This window comes from Rutidosis leptorrhynchoides, chromosome 6 (genome assembly GCF_046630445.1).
Source record: "Rutidosis leptorrhynchoides isolate AG116_Rl617_1_P2 chromosome 6, CSIRO_AGI_Rlap_v1, whole genome shotgun sequence".
NCBI lineage: Eukaryota > Viridiplantae > Streptophyta > Magnoliopsida > Asterales > Asteraceae > Rutidosis > Rutidosis leptorrhynchoides.
Genome location: NC_092338.1, coordinates 287361516 through 287385689, shown reverse-complemented (window position 1 = coordinate 287385689; position 24174 = coordinate 287361516).

Here is a 24174-nt window from a genome sequence, read left to right as displayed (position 1 = left end):
AATGCGAGTAGAATTCTTGAGAAAATTGAACAGAAATACGAGTATAGATATTCTTTATATGTATTGGTATATTATAAAGTGTATTCAATACTTGTAAGGATGTATTTACACTCGTAATACAATATATGTAAATACATTTTAACATAAGTTAATTACGTCGTTTAAATAGTAACATATATATTGTTCAAAAACTCTTTAAATTAGTAGTATGAAAATATATATATAATACTTTGTTAATATACTTAATGAGATATTTAATTATCATATTTTCAAGTTAAATATATATAAATCCATATATTTACACAATAATTAAACAATTAAACAATTAAATTAAGTTATGACGTTCGTGAATCGTCGAAATAAAAGGGTGACCAAAAGCTTGTGTAAAAATCTTTTTGGAGGTTCATGATTTATTAAAATTCATTGCTTATCAAGTCAGAATTATATAAAGATTAAGTTTAATTTTGGTCGGAAATTTTCGGGTCGTCACAGTACCTACCCGTTAAAGAAATTTCGTTCCGAAATTTGATCGAGGTCGTCATGGCTAACAATAAGAATGTTATTATGACGAATATAAGTTGATTCATAGGGTTTTATCATGATTGAGAAATATAGATAAAATAATTCGATTACTCGAAACGTATGAGTGAAGCTATCGTAAAAGAGTGAAATGAGAAAATAGGGATTCGTCTTATCTTTTGACGTCATCATGGTTGATCTCCGTATTAAAGAAAATCTTTGTAATCTATATAAGATTTGATTCTTCGGCGATTAAGGAAATTATGATCCTCTTCGATTTAATGCAATAATATGTCTCGATTTTTCTATCGGATATTTTACTATAAATCAACCTCCTACGTTTCCTTATTTCCACATCTCCTATCTTTTATACTTTCTTCCTTTATTCGTACTTCCAAAACATTCGTCAATATGCTCCATCCAGTTTTAATTCTTGATATGTTCTTGACTATCACATCTGTCATTCTTCTTTTTCATCTTCCACTGGAGGAATCCGTTAATTTCTACTATGCTCTTGGGTTTATAGTGTTCTTAGTTTTCCTGTGTCTTTATATTGCTATACGCATCGATATACATGGTTTGTAATTTCTGCATTGTCTTCGTGCTTATATTTTTCCTTATATTTTGGAGTTTCATGCTACCGTCTTCTTTTCCTGACTTCAAGTCAAGCGAATAATGGTCTAGAATTCATAGATATGAAATTCGGAATGAACATAGCTAATGCTCTAAGAGAGAATTTGTAATAGCACAATTTGACTTGTGAAATTACCAGAATCCAAAGGAAAAGATAGAACTATTAATAGAATATGTTCTTGATATGTTTAGAGATTAGATTGAATGTAAGAGTCATGTAACATGGCACATGATGACGTTATGGTCTGTGAATCATTACGTACCATTTAGAAACTCAGCATGACTTACTATAATATAATCACGTTGATCAAGTGTCATTATATTATACTAACTCATGCTTCAGTTCCCAACATTACTTCAAAAACATTCATACTTTACACTCAGAGGTTTTAGATATTTAGAAACTAAAATAGTTTTCTTTATGATGTGATACAGATAACGCGAAGGAATAAATGATTTCAGATAAGAATGGTTATGAAAATATCTTCAGAAATATGAAGGATATTTATAATGGAAGATACGATGATATCTTAGAATATTCAAGATAAGAGGATGATGAAGAATATTGTTCGCAAGGGTTTTAGAGTAAGGAGCAAGGTATTTGCTAAGGATTTTAGCAGACACCGAATCATTTAGATTCTTTGAAGGTAGATTTCGTCCTTGTGATTTGTCCACAGCCTCCTTCAGGGTTTGCTCAATTCGTTTTCCAATTCCAAACCTTCTCTTTTTTTGTGCTTTGCTAACACAATATTCTTTATCATCAACTTTTAACTGTTACGGTTGTCTAAAGTTTCTGCTGCTTCATTCAGCTTTTTCAAAACTTCATAGTACTGATTCGTAGGCTGAAGTGCTATTCCGGATTTCAGAATTATAATTCCAGGAAATAACGTTATATGTATATGCAGAAATGATGTGAGATTCAAGAATAATTATTGATGCTTCCTGGGGTTTGGTGTGACAATTATTGTTACAAGATGTAGATGGGTACATGACAAGGTTTTATAGTGATCTTTCAAAGAAATTTAAGTCAAAGAGCAATAAAGTTGCTGGTAAGCTTACTACTAACGTGGTGGAATATAAAAGGTTCCCCAGTAACGATGGCAAAAAGACAACGTATATATCAAGGTTATAATAAGGCAACTCCGGATGAAAAGTCGAAGTTGTCTTTTTGGAGCTGTGACAAAATTCGCTATTTTGAAAAGGGATTGTAAAGTTATTTTGGATAATAATAATAATGCTTAAGGATCTGACACGGATACGTGTTGAACCTTTGCTTAGGTTCAAGTGTCCTCCGAATGCATATCTATATGCATATATTCTTCGTATGTATCGTGTGATTGGTTCATTCTCTCGATTGTTCCTTAGTTGAGATGTTTTCAAGAATTTTGAAGGTTTAAACGCAGGTTGTCATCATCAATATCCGTATAATGAATTTGTCGTGAATCTTGAATGATACGAATATCTTTATGAGTTCTGTGAATGAAAGTGATGTTCTAGTATAGTTTGAATTTAAAGTATGATTTTGAAAGATGTAGGATTTTAAGATTGATGGCACTTTTTAAATCTTGACTTGGATTTTGATCTGTCAAAATCAAAATATGTAATTGAATTGGTATGGAAAATGGTTGTCTTGAATTTTGTGAAATGATGTATATTGCAATGAAAGGAGAGAGTATAATTAACGATTGTCGAAACATCATTGAAAATGTACAGTATAACATATTAATATGAACTTAAGTATTTCTCGGGTATTACCTACCCGTTAAAATAAAATTTCACAAGTAATATTTTGTACAAAAGAATTTTTATTACATTATTTATGAAAATATATGTATGTATATTTTCTACAGATGTAATATGGATTTAATGAGTTAATATTATATTAATATCATTTGGTTTACGGTTGGAACTAGAAATGAATAATCCCTAAAACTTTAGAGATTACATAATCGCCGCAGAATATTTCTTCAACGTAAATGAAATAATGAATTAATATTTCATCACTCATTATTGTTGGTATCCCTCAGTGCCTGCGGTGCGTATGATGTTGATGCTCGTGATGCGGCTTACGATGTTGAAGCTTGTGATGTTATTAGTACTGCTGTTGCTGGTGCTGGTAGTGGTTTGATGTGAGTATAGATGATGAGAATTTGTTTTGTTTTGTATTGTAAAAGAAGATGTTTAAAGTTTCTTGAATAAAAATAGAGGTCAAGAGCTTTATAAAGGGAATGAAATGATGTAGGATGCACTTCCTAATGAAGTTTTGCTTTTCATGACAGTAATTTTTTTTTTTACTAAATAATTCACCATGCAAGATACGGAGTAAAGGTCGGATGGCCTCAATAATATTAGTAATATTATACTCGTTGCGGCATATCCTGGAAAGGAGAGAGAAAATGGTGTTACGAACGGGTTCGCCGGTAAGTGCCTCATGTTCTTCACCAAGAGGGCAATGTGGTGGATGGAAGGGATCACCTTCTTCTTGTCTTCAATGATTAAGTAGACTACGAACCCATCCCCAATTCATCCAAAATAGATGATGGCTAATTGGTTGATCCATTCCGGTCACACTACTTTCGGAGCTCGAGTGAAACTCCATATCGGAATTCGAGGGACTTGAACTAGTGGAGAATTCCAATTCGTACGATTGAATAAAGGATTTTTTGATATGAAATGATTTCCAGCTATCGGATGGTATTCTAATTACATAGAATATCTATATATATAGAGCAAAAGATTTCATAGATTACGGAGGAATTTACGGAATATGTTAGGCAAAGTTTACAGTAACAGATACGCTAAGATATGAATTAGCATATACGCTAAAATATGAACTTTGTCTATACACTATTTATGCAATCAATGCAGTAAGATGTGTCTAGACTAAAAATGATAAGCATGTAATTTTCTAAGGGTGATAAGCAGATGATTTCTGACTAGAAATGATAAGCAAAACTTTTGACATGCAGTTAAGGTCGAAGTCCAGACTCACTAATGCATCTTAATAACTATCCGTTAGATACACTAATGTAAGACATGGTTCGCTAAGACCACCGCTCTGATACCAACTGAAACGACCCGTCCATATTACTATAAACGAAGTACGTTCTCATTGGTCCCATAGCAAGGTATTTGACCTCTATATGATACGTTTTAAAAAATATTGCATTCATTTCATAAAAAGCACATCATTATTATACATAATGCATGTTTTAAACAAGTGGTCGATTATTTAAGAAATAATCCCCAAAATACATCGGTTTCCAAATACTACACACGTGACGTAACAGTTAAATATAATACATGACAAAGGTTTTATTGATGCAACACTTTATTTAAATAAAAGTATGAGCCTCCATGCACAGCTTGCTCAGATAATGCAACAGCGGAAGACTTTCTGAAGGACCTGAGAATAAACATGCCTAAACAGTCAACACAAAGGTTGGTGAGATATATAGGTTTATCATCGATATAAATATAGACCACAAGATTTCATAGTTATAAATATATGTACACTCGCAAGTGTAAAAAAGTATTCTATAAGTTGTTGAGCGCTTCGGTAACCATACTTAACCATTAATGTGGCATATTCCCTTTATTATGAAATCTCCCTACACTGTACCAAGTATAGTAAAAACGAAGTACTATGCAACCGTTTACGATACTAGAGCGACTAGCCCGGTTGGGGTTGTCAAACCCGATAGATCTATCAATAGGATTCGCGCTTACATGTTCTTACAACATGTAAATATTAGTTACCAAGCTATTAGGGAAGATATGCAGGGTGGTACAACTCAACGTAGAATATATTTTAAGTACTGGTGTCCATAGCGTAAAACATAAAATGCATGTATTTTCATCCCAAAATATTTTTAGAGTTTAAAAATGGGACTATATACTCACAATAGTAAAAGTATATTAATAATAAGTTTTCAACTTATTAAAAATATGACCGTCGTCCTTGGATTCACTAACCTATAACAATAATAATGATTCAGATAATAATACGACATAGGAATAAAATAAAGCAAGTTTATAGAATACTTAAATAATAATTTTTAACATTTTATGTTAGTAGTCCATTGTTAGTAGTCCTTTGTTAGTAGTCTAAAATAGTTCAAAAAGTCCAACAGTCCAATAATCGGTATATATATATATATATATATATAATCTTAGAATTACCCCACGACGTATTGTATACGTATTGTCTTTGCATCAACCCAGAGGCGTATTGTATACGTATTGTCTTAGAATTAACTAAGACGTATTGTGTACGTATTGTCTTAGGATTTATCAAAACGTATTTTATACTTATTGTGTTAGGACGTACCAAGAATATTATTATACATATATACAATCACAGAATTAACCAAGATTATAATATTTTGTTATACTACTGATAACATGTCCAAATATATATAGGATATAGGAAAAGTTAACAAGGATATGGTTAATATAGTTTTTATAATATAAATTTCGTCCATACAACGTTAATTTTAGCAGATTTTGTTTTGCTCGCCAAATATTCATTACAACTCCGTTTAAAGTGACTCAAATTGCTATGGATTCATTAAGAAGTAAATTTTACAAAACTAATTTGAAAAGTTCATCCCAAGTAGTAATTTTTAGAGCTTTACCCTCTTTTTGTGTCGGTGGACGGATTTGGAAAAATCCCGACATCCACCCAATATATAATTTTTGATAAAATATTTCCACTTTGTATAAAATCATGAAAAAAATACTGGAAGTCTTATTTACATATATTAACATATTTCCAAAGTCTTAGCCTCTAACTCAAAGTCTAAGACAGGTTTTTAATTCCTAACCCAAAACAGCCCGCTTTTTACCGAATGGAGATTAAAGGATATATGTTAAGTTTCAAGGTGTTCTTCATATGTACAAGTTATAAGTTCTTATATTAACTTAATATAACATCATAATACATATAAATAAGTGTTATTAGATTTAAGTTAGAAAGATTAGATTAGTTTATCAAACAAGCTTGGTGTTCACCAAAACAAGTTCTAGTTTTTACAAGTTTTATAAATATAATAAGATAGCAACTATACAAGGAATTGAACAAGGATTTTGAGAAGTATTTTTCCTTGATTATGAAGAGGAAAGTTGTTGAGATTAAAGTATGATATGAGAGCATTCAAGTGTGTGTTTTTAGTTTAAGAAAATGTGGAGTAAAAATGAGTTAAAATGGTCCTTATTTATAAGCTTATAATTTTGGCTTTAAGTGAAAATATCTAAGATGAGTTAAATTGTCTTAAGTCATGAATGATATATTAAATTGATTAGGTCATGGATGACATATTACACAAATAATTACAGATTTCTATTGGTATATACCAATAGTAAATACTTCTAGAAGCTGTGTATATTACGGGTAAAAAATACCGTATAATGCGAGTAGAATTCTTGAGGAAATTGAACGGAAATATGAGTATAGCTATCCTTTATATGTATTGGTATATTATAAAGTGTATTCAATACTTGTAAGGATGTATTTACACTCGTAATACAATATATGTAAATACATTTTAACATAAGTTAATTACGTCGTTTAAATAGTAACATATATATTGTTCAAAAACTCTTTAAATTAGTAGTATGAAAATATATATATAATACTTTGTTAATATACTTAATGAGATATTTAATTATCATATTTTCAAGTTAAATATATATAAATCCATATATGTACACAATAATTAAACAATTAAATTAAGTTATGACGTTCGTGAATCGTCGGAATAAAAGGGTGACCAAAAGCTTGTGTAAAACTCTTTTCGGAGGTTTAAGATTTATTAAAATTCATTGCTTATCAAGTCGGAATTATATAAAGATTAAGTTTAAATTTGGTCGGAAATTTTCGGGTCGTCACACTTGAATACTCGTGCATTTATACTTGAACTCTTCTATTCATATCTAACTTTTATTCCATCTTAATCTCACGTGAAATTAGGTCGAATGCACATATGAATTAGGGTAATATAATTTTCGGGATTATATTACGGTGACTCATATGAACGTTCCGACATTATGACATAAAGAATTTAAGGCGAGTCAAGGAAAATTTTCTCTTTATCCTCATTCCATATCACGGTTAGTATTGTTGAGAATACTAATCAATGATATTCTTGTGTTTTGAAGGAACAATGCCTCATCGCCGTGTACCATGCAACGAAACACCCGAATAAGCTCTACAACGGATGATAGCCACCGCCGTAGATGCGGCCATGGCCGGTCACTCATCCAACAACAACAACAATAACAGCAACCACAACAACAACAACAACGGAGCTGGAAATTCAAACGAGGGATGCTCCTATAAAGCTTTCATGGGGTGCAAACCTCACACTTTCGATGGAACAACAACGGGACCGGTTGTACTCACCTGTTGGTTTGAGCAAACGGAAGCCGTCTTTAGCATAAGCGGTTGTCAGGACCGGGTTGTCGGGACCAAGACAAGGTCAAGTACTCCACTCACACTTTCGCCTGCGTCGCTCTCACTTGGTGGAACACCTATGTACAATCGGTGGGTACCGATGAAGCCCATACCTATTTCCCTCGTGAAGAAACTCGAAGGCTCGAACAAGAGCTAAGAACTTTAAAAGCGGCCGAAAACGATCTCAAGACCTATAATTAATGATTTTCCGAACTAGCCTTGATGTGCCCAAACCTTGTGAACCCCGAGTCTTTAAGGGTTGAACTTTACATGGATGGTCTTCCAAAGAGCATCAAACACGGGGTAATGTCATTCAAACCCACTAATCATCAAGAAGCTTTGAATATAGCCCGCAAATTGATAGAAATGGTGGACGAAATCGTAGTACCAGCACCTAAAGTCGAGGATAAGTCAGGTAGCAACAAAAGAAAATGGGAAGCCCCCAATCAAGCAACAACAACTTTACCAAGAAGCCTTTCACCTCCGACGGCAAGAAGGGTTATGCCGGAAACCTACCTCTTTGCAACAAATGCAACAAGCATCACTTTGGTGAATGTGGCAAGCTAATTTTCCATCGGTGCCAAGGAATTGGTCATAAGGCCAACGAATGTAAAAGTGCCACCCCCGTCGCTCGAAAAGGGCCCAATGCACCAAATACGGTCACTTGTTACGAATGTGGCCAAAAGGGTCATTATAGAAATGCATGCCCAAAGAAGAAAGATAAACCCAATACGTGCGGCCTAGCTTTCAACATTAACACCGAGGAAGCCCGAGATGACAATGAACTAGTCACGGGTACGTTTCTTCTCAACAACACTTATGTTACTTGTTTATTCGATTCGGGTGCCGACAAGAGTTTTGTATCCAAGACTTTGACTCATTCTTTTAGCACTCCACCACTTCCACTAGATACTACTTATACCATTAAAGTGACCAACGGGAAACTATTGAGTTCCGACAAATTTTATCAGGGGTGTACGTTAAATTAATGGGTAAATAGTGTGAAATTGACTTGATACTGAAAGGACCCGTTCATATATATTATAAACGATTCACAATAGTTGATTACATCGCGAGGTATTTGACCTCTATATGATACATTTTACAAACATTGCATTCGTTTTTAAAAGACAAACTTTCTTTACAACGAAAGTTGACGGCATACACACCATTTGATAATACATCCAACTATAATTGACATAATAATAATCTTGATGAACTCAATGACTAGAATGCAACATCTTTCAAAATATGCCATGAATGACTCCAAGTAATATCCTTAAAATGAGCTAATGCACAGCGGAAGATTTCTTTAATACTTGAGAATAAACATGCTTTAAAGTGTCAACCAAAAGGTTGGTGAGTTCATAGGTTTATCATAACAATCATTTCAATATATTAATAGACCACAAGATTTTCGTTTATAAATATATGTACACTCGCAAGTGTATAAAAGTATTCTATAAATTGTAGGCACCCGGTAACAAGCCTTAACGTTCATGTTTTACCCTCTGAAGTACACCAGATCAGGTGTGTTTAATATAACCTCGAAGTACTAAAGCATCCCATAGTCAGGATGGGGTTTGTCAGGCCCAATAGATCTATCTTTAGGATTCGCGCCTACCGTACATAGACAAGTAGTTTAATGTTACCAAGCTAAGGGTATATTTCTGGTTTAAACCCACATAGAATTAGTTTTAGTACTTGTGCCTATTTCGTAAAACATTTATAAAACAGCGCATGTATTCTCAGCCCAAAAATATATATTGCAAAAGCAATTAAAAAGGGAGCAAATGAAACTCACCATACTGTATTTCGTAGTAAAAATATATATAACGTCATTTAACAAGTGCAAGGTTGGCCTCGGATTCACGAACCTATATTAATTATATATATTTATATGTTGGTCAATATTTGTCTAACAATTTTTGGTCAAGTCATAGTGTACCACAATCCTAATGCTCGAGACTAATATGCAAAAGTCAACTTGACCCAAAATGACTTCTAAAATTTATACGTGTTTATTATATAACTTAGCTATAGTCATTTTATATATTTAAATATATTTATTAGATTTTATAATAATAAAAGTCATTTATTAATAAAAATTTATATTAACGTTTATATATGATAAAATATACTTTTATATATCTTAAGTAGTAAAATTTATGAAGTTCACTTAATATCGTAAAACTATAGTGGTAAGTATTATTAATGTAATTATATTACGCGTGGTGAAAAATATCTTTGTATCCCCTATTTATTTGATAAAATAATATTGATCATAATAATAATAAGTAAAAGTTGTATTATTTTGTAATAATAATTATTATTATTCTATAAAAAAAATAGCATTATTTATATTTACTAAAAATGTTATTATGATAAAATGATAATACTAACATAATAGTAATAATGATATTTTATAATAACAATGATATTTCTATTAAAATAATAACGACGATAGTAATAATAATCATTTTAACAATAATACTAAAATTCAGTTGACTATAACTTCAAATCCGTTCATCGAAACCATTCGATATCTAAATGAAAAGTTCTTAATTTTTCGCTAGCTTTCCAATGACATGCATATCATATACCCTATCTCAGTAGCATATGTATCTAATTCAGGATTCAGCAAACCTATCTAAGGACAATATCGAATGTACAAGCATGCATAATCCTATATACTCGAGCACTAGTCAGGGATACACTATTGATATATAAAAGTTAAGTTATGAGTGCTCATGTATCAATATTGAGATTCAATATTGCAGGAAAGTACGTAGACGCAACGGAGATGATAAAAACTAGATTGACCTCACGAGCATACCCATGAACCATACCCATCACCTCCATAGCTATAACCCATAATTTCCTTAGCTTCGACTCATTCAAAAAACTATTTTGAAATCACTCGGACATCACTCCGTCGTAATATTTTATGTATACTAATAATATCTTGAAATAATATAGAGTAAATATATATATATATATATATATATATATATATATATATATATATATATATATATATATATATATATATATATATATATATATATATATATATATATATATATATATATATATATATATATATATGTAAATCGATTGAGAGAGTTTAGAGAAATATATTTTCAAGTTTCTATGAAATAATGAAACCTATTGAATTCTATTTATAATAGATTTTTGAATTATTAAAGTATGAATTATTAAAGTGAATTATTAAAGTATGAATTATTAAAGTGAATTATTAAAGTATGAATTATTAAAGTATGAATTATTAAAGTGAATTATTAAAGTGAATTATTAAAGTATGAATTATTAAAGTATGAATTATTAAAGTTAAAGTAAAGGTAAAGTTAAAGTAAAGGTAAAGTTAAAGTATAGTAAAAATATAAAAACTATGTATGTATAATACGTGTATAAATATATATAATATTAATTTAAATCGTTATAAATATTTAATGAAATAAAATATAAATATCGTTATATTTATTATACTGGTTAAGTAATGAGTTGTCAAAAGTGATTCTAGATATTTATAAAAGTTATATACGTTTTAATAATAAAGTTCTTTTTAAACTGAAAACGTTTTTGTACGTTTGAAAATAGATTAATCGAATATTATGGAAACCAATTCTCCAATAGCTTTTGTCTAACTTTCGTAAATGACACTTTTTATTTTTATTTACAAATAGCTTTACAAATTATTCCGAATATCGTTAAGAGGAATAGATTTCTCAAATCATAGTGGACCTCTCAACAGAGACTTGTAATCATAATTCAATGTTTTTGATAATTCAATCATTTAATATATATTTTTTTAATTTCATCGATAATCATATTGAAACAAATACATTCATATAAATCATTATACTTTTAAATACTTTGTTGACATTTTCAATTTATAACATATACACATATACATACATATTTATATATGTTCATTTAATGGTTCGTGAATCATTGGAATTTGGTCGAGGTTTAAATGAATGTATAAACATAGTTTAAAATCCTTGAGATTTAACTTAACAAACATTGCTTATCGTGTCAGAATAATATAAAGATAAAGTTTAAATTTAGTCAAAAATTTCTGGGTCGTCACAGTACCTACCCGTTAAAGAAATTTCGTCCCCGAAATTTGATAGAGGTCGTTATGGCTAACAATGAGAATGTTATTATCACGATTATGAAGTTTTATCATGTCTAAGAAGTATGGATAAAATAATTCGATTACTCAAAGCGTATGAGGGAAGTTATCGTAAATGAAGGAAATAAGATTATAGTGATTCGTCATATCTTTTGACGTCATCACAATTGATCTCCGAATTTAAAGAAAATCTTTGTAATCTATGTTGGATTTGATGTTTCGGTGATTAAGGAGATTATGATTCTCTTCGAATTAATACGATAATCCATCTTGATTTCTCTGTCGGGTATTTCACTATAAATCCACCTCATTCGTTTCCTTACAACTCACACCTTCTATTCTTTCTCCCTCAACTCATATTTTAAAGTATTTGTCAATATGCTTCATCTAGTACTGATTCTCGATATACTCCTCACTTTCATATCTGTCATTCTTCTTTTTCATCTGCCTCCGGAAGAATCTATTTACTTCTACTATATTCTCGGTTTTATAGTGTTTTTAATTCTTCCGTGTCTTTATATTGCTATATGCATCGATATATACGGTTTATAATTTTTGGGTGGTTGTTGGGTTTTATATCTTCCCTTATATTTCAAAGCCCCTGCTTTTGTCTTCTATAATCATTGACATCCAAGTTAATGCTCCCTTCTATTTGCTGCGATTTATACTCCAATTTCTATTTTGGAGTTTTGTCCTTTCGTTTCTTCTTCTTGCGATTAAGCAACGTTTGTAATGGTCCAGTATTCGCAGATATGAATTTCAGAATGAACATAGTTAATATTTTAAGAAGGAAATGGTAATGGCACGGTCTTGATTTGTTAATTTACCAGAATACCCTGAAAAGACCGAATCATCAAGAAAATATATTCTTGATATTTTTAGAGATTAAATAGAATACAAGAGTCGTGTAACATGGAACATGATGACGGCATGGTCTGTGAATAGTCATGTCCCATTAGAAACTCAGCATGACTTACTGTAATATAATCACGTTGATCAAGTGTCATTATATTATACTAACTCATGCTTCAGTTCCCAACACTACTTCAAAACATTCATAATTTAAACTCGAAAGTTTATACAATATAGAAACTAATAGTTTCTTATATGATGTAACACTGATAGCGCAAAGAGATAAATGACTTCAGATAAGATTAGTTGTGAAAATATCTTTAGAAATATCGCGGATATTTATAATGAAAGATATGATAATATCTTAGAATTTCTAATATTGATGGATGATGATGAAGATTTGTCTGTAAAGGTTTAGAATAAAGAGTAAGGTATTCGTTAATGACTTTAGCAGGCACTGAATCATTTAGATTCTTTGAAGGCAGATTTAGTCTTTATAATTTGTCCACAGCCTCCTTCATAGTCTGTTCAATCCGTTTTCCAGTTCCAAACCTTCTCTTTTTCTCAGCTTTACCACCTTACTATTCTTTATCATCAAACTTTTTACTGTTAAGATTGTTTACAGTTTTTGATGCTTCGTCAGCATTTCAAGAACTAGTTTGCAGTTCAGAATATTTTTCAGAACTTCACATTCAAAGTATGTAAGTCCAGGAGATAGACGTTTTACGTACACATATAACTGTTGGCGTAGACATGCTGCGAGATTTCAAAATACTGGTTACTGTTTTTCGATGATTCGTATGACAATTCTCGTTACAAGATGCGAATGAGTAAATGATGTGATTTCAATAAATATAATGATTTTTTGAAAAGTCAAAGATAATTGAAGTTGTTGGTAAGTTTATTACTAAGGTGGCGAGATATGAAAGGTCCCCAGTAACGATGACGAAAGGGCAACGTATCTATCGAGGTTATAATAAGACTAGTCCGACTGAAAAGTCGAAGTTGACTTGCTGGAGCTGTGACAAAACTGTCTACTTTGAAAAGGAATTGAAAAGTTATTCAAGCTAATAAATGCCAAAGGGTCTGACACGGATACGCGTCGAACTATGACTTTGGCTTCGAGAGCTTTTTAGGTACATAAATGTGGGTAATATGTGATTGGATCATCATCTCGATTGTTCATTGTTTGAAGTGTCTTCGAAAACTTCGGAGAGTTTGAACACAGTTTGTAATCGTTAATATACATATGATGTTCTAACACGGTTTTGAAGTCAAAGTATAACTTTGAAAGATGTAGGAATCTAAGAGTGATGTCTTCTGTTAAATCATGACTTGGATTTTGATTTGTCAAAATTAGAATGCGTAATCAAATTTGGGTGAGAATGGTTGTTTTGATTTCTATACAAGAATGTATATTGTTGTGAGATTTTGAGAGTATAGTTGATGATTTGCTTAATCAGATTCGAAAAATGTAATATATTAATTGTGAATTTATATATCTCTCGGGTATTACCTACCCTTTAAAAAAAATTTCACAATTAATATTTTGTACAACAGAATTTTATTACAGTCTTTATGAAAATATATATGTGCATATTTTCTTCAGATGTAGCATAGATTTAATGAGTTAATATTAAATTAAACTCATTTGATTTACGGTTGAAACTAGAACTGAATAATCCCTAAAGACTTTAGAAATTACATAACTTTACGGAGTATTTATTCAATAAAATTGAAATTATGAATTAATACTTCGTTATTTGTTGGTGTTTGTAACCCTTTCACCATATTCTCTAAAGCCACTACTCGAGCGCGAATCTCGTTGACTTCTTCTATTACATCGGGGTGATTGTCGGTTCGGACGAGCGGATAAATAAAATCTAGAATTTGATGTAGTATATAATCGTGACGAGATACTCTAAAAATGAGAGAGAAAATGGTGTTTCAGACCGGTTCGTTGGTAAGTGCTTCAGGTTCATCGCCAAGAGGGAAATGTGGTGGATGGAAGGGATCACCTTCTTCTTGTCTCCAATTATTGAGGAGGCTACTAACCTATCCCCAATTCATTCATAATAGATGATGGCTAATTGGTTGATCCATTCCGGTCACACTGCTTTCGGAGCTTGAGTGGGATTCCATATCGGAATTCGAGGGACTTGAACTAATGACAAATTCCATTTTGTTCGATTGAATAAAGAATTTTTCGATATGAAATGATTTTTCGGCTATCGGGTGGTATTCTAATTACATAGAATATCTATATATATAGCGCAAAAGATTTCGTAGATTACGGAGGAAATTATGGGATATGTCAGGCAAAGATTACAGTAACAGATACGCTAAGATATGGATTAGCAGATACGCTAAGATATGAATTTTGTCTATACACTATTCATGCAATCAATGTAGTAAGACGTGTCTAGACTAAGAATGATAAGCAGGCAATTTCCGACAAAAATGATAAGCTGAACTTTTGACATGCAGACACGGTCGAAGTCCAGGCTCATTAATGCATCCTAACGACTATCAGTCAGACACACTAATGCAGACCTGGTTCGCTAAGACCACCGCTCTGATACCAACTGAAAGGACCCGTTCATATATATTATAAACGATTCACAATAGTTGATTACATCGCGAGGTATTTGACCTCTATATGATACATTTTACAAACATTGCATTCGTTTTTAAAAGACAAACTTTCTTTACAACGAAAGTTGACGGCATGCACACCATTTGATAATACATCCAACTATAATTGACATAATAATAATCTTGATGAACTCAATGACTCGAATGCAACGTCTTTCAAAATATGCCATGAATGACTCCAAGTAATATCCTTAAAATGATCTAATGCACAGCGGAAGATTTCTTTAATACCTGAGAATAAACATGCTTTAAAGTGTCAACCAAAAGGTTGGTGAGTTTATAGGTTTATCATAACAATCATTTCAATATATTAATAGACCACAAGATTTTCGTTTATAAATATATGTACACTCGCAAGTGTATAAAAGTATTCTATAAATTGTAGGCACCCGGTAACAAGCCTTAACGTTCATGTTTTACCCTCTGAAGTACACCAGATCAGGTGTGTTTAATATAACCTCGAAGTACTAAAGCATCCCATAGTCAGGATCGGGTTTGTCAGGCCCAATAGATCTATCTTTAGGATTCGCGCCTACCGTACATAGACAAGTAGTTTAATGTTACCAAGCTAAGGGTATATTTCTGGTTTAAACCCACATAGAATTAGTTTTAGTACTTATGCCTATTTCGTAAAACATTTATAAAACAGCGCATGTATTCTCAGCCCAAAAATATATATTGCAAAAGCAATTAAAAAGGGAGCAAATGAAACTCACCATACTATATTTCGTAGTAAAAATACATATAACGTCATTTAACAAGTGCAAGGTTGGCCTCGGATTCACGAACCTATATTAATTATATATATTTATATGTTGGTCAATATTTGTCTGACAATTTTTGGTCAAGTCATAGTGTACCACAATCCTAATGCTCGAGACTAATATGCAAAAGTCAACTTGACCCAAAATGACTTCTAAAATTTATACGTGTTTATTATATAACTTAGCTATAGTCGTTTTATATATTTAAATATATTTATTAGATTTTATAATAATTAAAGTCATTTATTAATAAAAATTTATATTAACGTTTATATATGATAAAATATACTTTTATATATCTTAAGTAGTAAAATTTATAAAGTTCACTTAATATCGTAAAACTATAGTGATAAGTATTATTAATGTAATTATATTACGCGTGGTGAAAAATATCTTTATATCCCCTATTTATTTGATAAAATAATATTGATCATAATAATAATAAGTAAAAGTTGTATTATTTTGTAATAATAATTATTATTATTCTATAAAAAAAATAACAATATTTATATTTACTAAAAATGTTATTATGATAAAATGATAATACTAACATAATAGTAATAATGATATTTTATAATAACAATGATATTTCTATTAAAATAATAACGACGATAGTAATAATAATCATTTTAACAATAATACTAAAATTCAGTTGACTATAACTTCAAATCCGTTCATCGAAACCATTCGATATCTAAATGAAAAGTTCTTAATTTTTCGCTAGCTTTCCAATGACATGCATATCATATACCCTATCTCAGTAGCATATGTATCTAATTCAGGATTCAACAAACCTATCTAAGGACAATATCGAATGTACAAGCATGCATAATCCTATATACTCGAGCACTAGTCAGGGATACACTATTGATATATAAAAGTTAAGTTATGAGTGCTCACGTATCAATATTGAGATTCAATATTGCAGGAAAGTACGTAGACGCAACGGAGATGATAAAAACTAGATTGACCTCACGAGCATACCCATGAACCATACCCATCACCTCCATAGCTATAACCCATAATTTCCTTAGCTTCGACTCATTCAAAAAACTATTTTGAAATCACTCGGACATCACTCCGTCGTAATATTTTATGTATACTAATAATATCTTGAAATAATATAGAGTAAATATATATATATATATATATATATATATATATATATATATATATATATATATATATATATATATATATATATGTAAATCGATTGAGGGAGTTTAGAGAAATATATTTTCAAGTTTCTATGAAATAATGAAACCTATTGAATTCTATTTATAATAGATTTTTGAATTATTAAAGTGAATTATTAAAGTATGAATTATTAAAGTGAATTATTAAAGTATGAATTATTAAAGTGAATTATTAAAGTATGAATTATTAAAGTGAATTATTAAAGTATGAATTATTAAAGTGAATTATTAAAGTATGAATTATTAAAGTATGAATTATTAAAGTGAATTATTAAAGTATGAATTATTAAAGTATGAATTATTAAAGTTAAAGTAAAGGTAAAGTAAAGTAAAGGTAAAGTTAAAGTATAGTAAAAATATAAAAACTATGTATGTATAATACGTGTATAAATATATATAATATTAATTTAAATCGTTATAAATATTTAATGAAATAAAATATAAATATCGTTATATTTATTATACTGGTTAAGTAATGAGTTGTCAAAAGTGATTCTAGATATTTATAAAAGTTATATACGTTTTAATAATAAAGTTCTTTTTAAACTGAAAACGTTTTTGTACGTTTGAAAATAGATTAATCGAATATTATGGAAACCAATTCTCCAATAGCTTTTGTCTAACTTTCGTAAATGACACTTTTTATTTTTATTTACAAATAGCTTTACAAATTATTCCGAATATCGTTAAGAGGAATAGATTTCTCAAATCATAGTGGACCTCTCAACAGAGACTTGTAATCATAATTCAATGTTTTTGATAATTCAATCATTTAATATATATTTTTTTAATTTCGTCGATAATCATATTGAAACAAATACATTCATATAAATCATTATACTTTTAAATACTTTGTTGACATTTTCAATTTATAACATATACACATATACATACATATTCATATATGTTCATTTAATAGTTCGTGAATCATTAGAATTTGGTCGAGGTTTAAATGAATGTATAAACATAGTTTAAAATCCTTGAGATTTAACTTAACAAACATTGCTTATCGTGTCAGAATAATATAAAGATAAAGTTTAAATTTAGTCAAAAATTTCTGGGTCGTCACAGTACCTACCCGTTAAAGAAATTTCGTCCCCGAAATTTGATAGAGGTCGTTATGGCTAACAATGAGAATGTTATTATCACGATTATGAAGTTTTATCATGTCTAAGAAGTATGGATAAAATAATTCGATTACTCAAAGCGTATGAGGGAAGTTATCGTAAATGAAGGAAATAAGATTATAGTGATTCGTCATATCTTTTGACGTCATCACAATTGATCTCCGAATTTAAAGAAAATCTTTGTAATCTATGTTGGATTTGATGCTTCGGTGATTAAGGAGATTATGATTCTCTTCGAATTAATACGATAATCCATCTTGATTTCTCTGTCGGTATTTCACTATAAATCCACCTCATTCGTTTCCTTACAACTCTCACCTTCTATTCTTTCTCCCTCAACTCATATTTTAAAGTATTTGTCAATATGCTTCATCCAGTACTGATTCTCGATATACTCCTCACTTTCATATCTGTCATTCTTCTTTTTCATCTGCCTCCGGAAGAATCTATTTACTTCTACTATATTCTCGGTTTTATAGTGTTTTTAATTCTTCCGTGTCTTTATATTGCTATATGCATCGATATATACGGTTTATAATTTTTGGGTGGTTGTTGGGTTTTATATCTTCCCTTATATTTCAAAGCCCCTGCTTTTGTCTTCTATAATCATTGACATCCAAGTTAATGCTCCCTTCTATTTGCTGCGATTTATACTCCAATTTCTATTTTGGAGTTTTGTCCTTTCGTTTCTTCTTCTTGCGATTAAGCAACGTTTGTAATGGTCCAGTATTCGCAGATATGAATTTCAGAATGAACATAGTTAATATTTTAAGAAGGAAATGGTAATGGCACGATCTTGATTTGTTAATTTACCAGAATACCCTGAAAAGACCGAATCATCAAGAAAATATATTCTTGATATTTTTAGAGATTAAATAGAATACAAGAGTCGTGTAACATGGAACATGATGACGGCATGGTCTGTGAATAGTCATGTCCCATTAGAAACTCAGCATGACTTACTGTAATATAATCACGTTGATCAAGTGTCATTATATTATACTAACTCATGCTTCAGTTCCCAACACTACTTCAAAACATTCATAATTTAAACTCGAAAGTTTATAGAATATAGAAACTAATAGTTTCTTATATGATGTAACACTGATAGCGCAAAGAGATAAATGACTTCAGATAAGATTAGTTGTGAAAATATCTTTAGAAATATCGCGGATATTTATAATGAAAGATATGATAATATCTTAGAATTTCTAATATTGATGGATGATGATGAAGATTTGTCTGTAAAGGTTTAGAATAAAGAGTAAGGTATTCGTTAATGACTTTAGCAGGCACTGAATCATTTAGATTCTTTGAAGGCAGATTTAGTCTTTGTGATTTGTCCACAGCCTCCTTCATAGTCTGTTCAATCCGTTTTCCAGTTCCAAACCTTCTCTTTTTCTCAGCTTTACCACCTTACTATTCTTTATCATCAAACTTTTTACTGTTAAGATTGTTTACAGTTTTTGATGCTTCGTCAGCATTTCAAGAACTAGTTTGCAGTTCAGAATATTTTTCAGAACTTCACATTCAAAGTATGTAAGTCCATGAGATAGACGTTTTGCGTACACATATAACTGTTGGCGTAGACATGCTGCGAGATTTCAAAATACTGGTTACTGTTTTTCGATGATTCGTATGACAATTCTCGTTACAAGATGCGAATGAGTAAATGATGTGATTTCAATAAATATAATGATTTTTTGAAAAGTCAAAGATAATTGAAGTTGTTGGTAAGTTTATTACTAAGGTGGCGAGATATGAAAGGTCCCCAGTAACGATGACGAAAGGGCAACGTATCTATCGAGGTTATAATAAGACTAGTCCGACTGAAAAGTCGAAGTTGACTTGCTGGAGCTGTGACAAAACTGTCTACTTTGAAAAGGAATTGAAAAGTTATTCAAGCTAATAAATGCCAAAGGGTCTGACACGGATACGCGTCGAACTATGACTTTGGCTTCGAGAGCTTTTTAGGTACATAAATGTGGGTAATATGTGATTGGATCATCATCTCGATTGTTCATTGTTTGAAGTGTCTTCGAAAACTTCGGAGAGTTTGAACACAGTTTGTAATCGTTAATATACATATGATGTTCTAACACGGTTTTGAAGTCAAAGTATAGCTTTGAAAGATGTAGGAATCTAAGAGTGATGTCTTCTGTTAAATCATGACTTGGATTTTGATTTGTCAAAATCAGAATGCGTAATCAAATTTGGGTGAGAATGGTTGTTTTGATTTCTATACAAGAATGTATATTGTTGTGAGATTTTGAGAGTATAGTTGATGATTTGCTTAATCAGATTCGAAAAATGTAATATATTAATTGTGAATTTATATATCTCTCGGGTATTACCTACCCTTTAAAAAAAAATTCACAATTAATATTTTGTACAACAGAATTTTATTACAGTCTTTATGAAAATATATATGTGCATATTTTCTTCAGATGTAGCATAGATTTAATGAGTTAATATTAAATTAAACTCATTTGATTTACGGTTGAAACTAGAACTGAATAATCCCTAAAGACTTTAGAAATTACATAACTTTACGGAGTATTTATTCAATAAAATTGAAATTATGAATTAATACTTCGTTATTTGTTGGTGTTTGTAACCCTTGCACCATATTCTCTAAAGCCACTACTCGAGCGCGAATCTCGTTGACTTCTTCTATTACATCGGGGTGATTGTCGGTTCGGACGAGCGGATAAATAAAATCTAGAATTTGATGTAGTATATAATCGTGACGAGATACTCTAAAAATGAGAGAGAAAATGGTGTTTCAGACCGGTTCGTTGGTAAGTGCTTCAGGTTCATCGCCAAGAGGGAAATGTGGTGGATGGAAGGGATCACCTTCTTCTTGTCTCCAATTATTGAGGAGGCTACTAACCTATCCCCAATTCATTCATAATAGATGATGGCTAATTGGTTGATCCATTCCGGTCACACTGCTTTCGGAGCTTGAGTGGGATTCCATATCGGAATTCGAGGGACTTGAACTAATGACGAATTCCATTTTGTTCGATTGAATAAAGAATTTTTCGATATGAAATGATTTTTCGGCTATCGGGTGGTATTCTAATTACATAGAATATCTATATATATAGCGCAAAAGATTTCGTAGATTACGGAGGAAATTATGGGATATGTCAGGCAAAGATTACAGTAACAGATACGCTAAGATATGGATTAGCAGATACGCTAAGATATGAATTTTGTCTATACACTATTCATGCAATCAATGTAGTAAGACGTGTCTAGACTAAGAATGATAAGCAGGCAATTTCCGACAAAAATGATAAGCTAAACTTTTGACATGCAGACACGGTCGAAGTCCAGGCTCATTAATGCATCCTAACGACTATCAGTCAGACACACTAATGCAGACCTGGTTCGCTAAGACCACCGCTCTGATACCAACTGAAAGGACCCGTTCATATATATTATAAACGATTCACAATAGTTGATTACATCGCGAGGTATTTGACCTCTATATGATACATTTTACAAACATTGCATTCGTTTTTAAAAGATAAACTTTCTTTACAACGAAAGTTGACGGCATGCACACCATTTGATAATACATCCAACTATAATTGACATAATAATAATCTTGATGAACTCAATGACTCGAATGCAACGTCTTTCAAAATATGCCATGAATGACTCCAAGTAATATCCTTAAAATGATCTAATGCACAGCGGAAGATTTCTTTAATACCTGAGAATAAACATGCTTTAAAGTGTCAACCAAAAGGTTGGTGAGTTCATAGGTTTATCATAACAATCATTTCAATATATTAATAGACCACAAGATTTTCGTTTATAAATATATGTACACTCGCAAGTGTATAAAAGTATTCTATAAATTGTAGGCACCCAGTAACAAGCCTTAACGTTCATGTTTTACCCTCTGAAGTACACCAGATCAGGTGTGTTTAATATAACCTCGAAGTACTAAAGCATCCCATAGTCAGGATGGGGTTTGTCAGGCCCAATAGATCTATCTTTAGGATTCGCGCCTACCGTACATAGACAAGTAGTTTAATGTTACCAAGCTAAGGGTATATTTCTGGTTTAAACCCACATAGAATTAGTTTTAGTACTTATGCCTATTTCGTAAAACATTTATAAAACAGCGCATGTATTCTCAGCCCAAAAATATATATTGCAAAAGCAATTAAAAAGGGAGCAAATGAAACTCACCATACTGTATTTCGTAGTAAAAATACATATAACGTCATTTAACAAGTGCAAGGTTGGCCTCGGATTCACGAACCTATATTAATTATATATATTTATATGTTGGTCAATATTTGTCTGACAATTTTTGGTCAAGTCATAGTGTACCACAATCCTAATGCACGAGACTAATATGCAAAAGTCAACTTGACCCAAAATGACTTCTAAAATTTATACGTGTTTATTATATAACTTAGCTATAGTCGTTTTATATATTTAAATATATTTATTATATTTTATAATAATTAAAGTCATTTATTAATAAAAATTTATATTAACGTTTATATATGATAAAATATACTTTTATATATCTTAAGTAGTAAAATTTATAAAGTTCACTTAATATCGTAAAACTATAGTGGTAAGTATTATTAATGTAATTATATTACGCGTGGTGAAAAATATCTTTGTATCCCCTATTTATTTGATAAAATAATATTGATCATAATAATAATAAGTAAAAGTTGTATTATTTTGTAATAATAATTATTATTATTCTATAAAAAAATAACAATATTTATATTTACTAAAAATGTTATTATGATAAAATGATAATACTAACATAATAGTAATAATGATATTTTATAATAACAATGATATTTCTATTAAAATAATAACGACGATAGTAATAATAATCATTTTAACAATAATACTAAAATTCAGTTGACTATAACTTCAAATCCGTTCATCGAAACCATTCGATATCTAAATGAAAAGTTCTTAATTTTTCGCTAGCTTTCCAATGACATGCATATCATATACCCTATCTCAGTAGCATATGTATCTAATTCAGGATTTAACAAACCTATCTAAGGACAATATCGAATGTACAAGCATGCATAATCCTATATACCCGAGCACTAGTCAGGGATACACTATTGATATATAAAAGTTAAGTTATGAGTGCTCACGTATCAATATTGAGATTCAATATTGCAGGAAAGTACGTAGACGCAACGGAGATGATAAAAACTAGATTGACCTCACGAGCATACCCATGAACCATACCCATCACCTCCATAGCTATAACCCATAATTTCCTTAGCTTCGACTCATTCAAAAAACTATTTTGAAATCACTCGGACATCACTCCGTCGTAATATTTTATGTATACTAATAATATCTTGAAATAATATAGAGTAAATATATATATATATATATATATATATATATATATATATATATATATGTAAATCGATTGAGAGAGTTTAGAGAAATATATTTTCAAGTTTCTATGAAATAATGAAACCTATTGAATTCTATTTATAATAGATTTTTGAATTATTAAAGTGAATTATTAAAGTATGAATTATTAAAGTGAATTATTAAAGTATGAATTATTAAAGTGAATTATTAAAGTATGAATTATTAAAGTGAATTATTAAAGTATGAATTATTAAAGTGAATTATTAAAGTATGAATTATTAAAGTATGAATTATTAAAGTGAATTATTAAAGTGAATTATTAAAGTATGAATTATTAAAGTTAAAGTAAAGGTAAAGTAAAGTAAAGGTAAAGTTAAAGTATAGTAAAAATATAAAAACTATGTATGTATAATACGTGTATAAA